We start from the raw sequence: 2,963 nt of genomic DNA on the forward strand, positions 1-2,963 counted from the left end.
ATTTTCGTGAACCAGTGCCTTGGGGATTTTATACTCCATTTTATTTTCGTGAACCAGTGCCTTGGGGATTTTATACTCCATTTTATTTTCGTGAACCAGTGCCTTGGGGATTTTATACTCCATTTTATTTCAGCTTGTAATATTGAATTTGTAAAATAATTCGACTAAAATAGTTCAACTGACTACAGCGTGAGCAACTGTAATACAGTCGTAACTGCTATAAATACCTTACTATCGCCACATGTTCGTATCTTTTTTTGTTTGTTTGTTTGAAGTTAAGCACAAAGCTACCCAATGAGCTATCTATGCTCTGCCCACCACGGGCATCGAAACCCGGTTTCTAGCGTTATAAGTCCGCAGACATTCCGCTGTGCTACTGGCAGGTCGTTCTTTTCTACAACTGTGACAAAATACCGGTGAGTTAAATTTATCTCGTATGTGTCAATCAAAACTATAGTTATTCTACATTTGATCTAAATAATCGAAGCTACTGAACTTGATTTTCCTTCCCCACTTAGAATTTTACCTAAGTCAGATAAAATCCCCTAATATCAACTACATACCTGTCAACACTGATAGGTGCCAAATCGGGAGACTTTTTGTGGAGACACTGCAACAGGGAGTAGCGTCCCCCGGGGGAGACATGCTCCATTTTTATACATTCTGGGGAACACCAGACATTTTTTTTTTCATTTACAGTGGGCTTATATACTAAGAGAATCACAGTCATCTGCTAATATTGTTATACACTTTTATTGTAAGAAATGAAACATAAAAAAATACACATATCCTGATTAGTGTTCTTTGTTATATTCCTATGTTGCAATTTTGACATCTTTCAATACCTGCTTGCTGGGCTTGTAGTTACTGGCTGAGGAACCTGAGTTAAACTCACAGTTTAAAAGGGCACATACTGTGTCATGCCCTAAATGAGTCCTCTGTTACGATCTTTCTCACCATTGAAAATGCCATTTCACTCGATGCATTGAAATGTGGTACAACAAGCAGACAGTATAACACAATAAAATATAACAATGTTACACAGTAAATATTTACTTTATCCTGGTTGGCATTCTGTGAAGTTGAATTTTGCAACTCTATTCTTTTTGTTAAATCATTAAAAAGGTTGATATCGGGAGATCCTGGTCGCGTGTCGGGAGATCGGGAAACTCCCGCCGAAATCGGGAAAATCAACCTGGCTTGTAACTAGGAATATTTCAGTCAATAAATAAACGATGTAAAAAAATGTTATCAACTCGTTTCTAAAACTCATTTGAAATACCTTTTTTAGCTTAAATACATCAGAGCAAAGTCCCCATTAGTATTAAAACAATATAATAAGAAGCAGTTAACCAGTTAATCTTGCTTAGTCGGCATTATGAAGTACGATTATCAGTTTAAAAAAAAAACATTCAACGATAAATAAGAACTTTGAAATAAAATAAATAACGATATTATATCATTCTTTTTTTTTCACGTCACTTGAAGATTTTTTGTAATTAAGCACAAAGCTACACAATGGGCTATCTTTGCTCTGTCCACCACGGGTGTCGAAACCCGGATTCTAGCGTTGTAAGTCCGCAGACATACCGCTGTGCTACTTGGGGGCTCACTTGAAGAGACATAAACTGTTTAACATATTTATATGTCTGTGTCAGAAGCTGTAGGACCCGGCATGGTCAGGTGGTTAGGGCGCTCGACTCGCCATTTGAGGGTTACGGGTTCGAATCCCTGTCCCACCAAACATGCTCTCCCTTTCAGCCTTCGGGGCGTTATAATATGACGGTCAATCCCACTATTCGTTGGTAAAAAAGTAGCCCAAGAGTTGGCGGTGGGTGGTGATGACTAGCTGCTTTCCTTTCGTCTTTCATTGCTAAATTAGGGGCGGCTAGCGCAGATAGCCTTCGTGTAGCTTTGCGCGAAATTCAAAATAAACAAACAAACAGAAGCTGTGTTGGTACTTCATTCATCAATTCCGGTTACTCTGGTGGATCAACCGTAATTTTACAGAATTACGACGTTAAAATATTCGGTTCGATTCCTAGCGGCGGACAGATCGTTCATTGCGTAGCTATGCGCTAAAACAACAACAGCGTCTTTACACCTTTATTCTGTAGTGATAATTCTTTTTTGAAAATATTTCTCTCAGTTTGAAATCAAAACATACGATTAAGGGTTTTCGTTGATTTAGAATTATATAACTATTATATAAAGAGAAACCACTTTATTATGCTTTGGTTGCACTGGGTATTATGTAAAGTAGCCTGATGCTCATTCATAACTCGTACGAGTTATGAATGAACAGTTGGCTGCTTTACGTGATACCTAATGCAACCCTAACTAAGAATGGAGTGAGGTTTAACAAATCTCCCTATGACTCCTGTAAACATTTACATACGTAATCGGGAAATTCTAAAGTTTGGAAAACGTTCTTCTAGTGTTGATTAAAATTGCATTATATGTGCAGTTAGTGCCTGATAGGAGTGACAATTTGAATTTTTAACACTAATTTCAAGAACGTGCAGAGGACATTAATAGGGTGGGGGCTCACTGACAAAAAGGGACACTTTTCAAGTTGTGCAAGGTAAGTCTTTTTTTTTCTTTTCTTTTTTTTTTGGAGATAGAGGTGTACGTGTTAGGGGGGACTGTGGGCTGCCTCTGGTACACAAAGGATAATCAGGCATACCTTTTAGTAATTGTGAACATTTTTATGACATTTTTTTTGGACATAAGTGCAGAAAATCAGGGGTTTGAGCCATTCTTTTGTGCACGTCACTGACTGATTTTTTCTACTGTTTTAACATCAGTGGTACAGAACAGATGTAACAAATTTGGTACAGTTTAAAGTTGTTAAGAAAGACATTTACTCCCTTTCCTTGCGAGTCGCATGAATGGAACAAGTTGTATGCTTCACCAGACACCTGCTGATACCTTAACAAGTTGGATACCTTACCATACACCTG

The sequence above is a fragment of the Limulus polyphemus genome, unplaced genomic scaffold (genome assembly GCF_000517525.1).
Source record: "Limulus polyphemus unplaced genomic scaffold, Limulus_polyphemus-2.1.2 Scaffold3332, whole genome shotgun sequence".
Classification (NCBI taxonomy): Eukaryota; Metazoa; Arthropoda; class Merostomata; order Xiphosura; family Limulidae; genus Limulus; species Limulus polyphemus.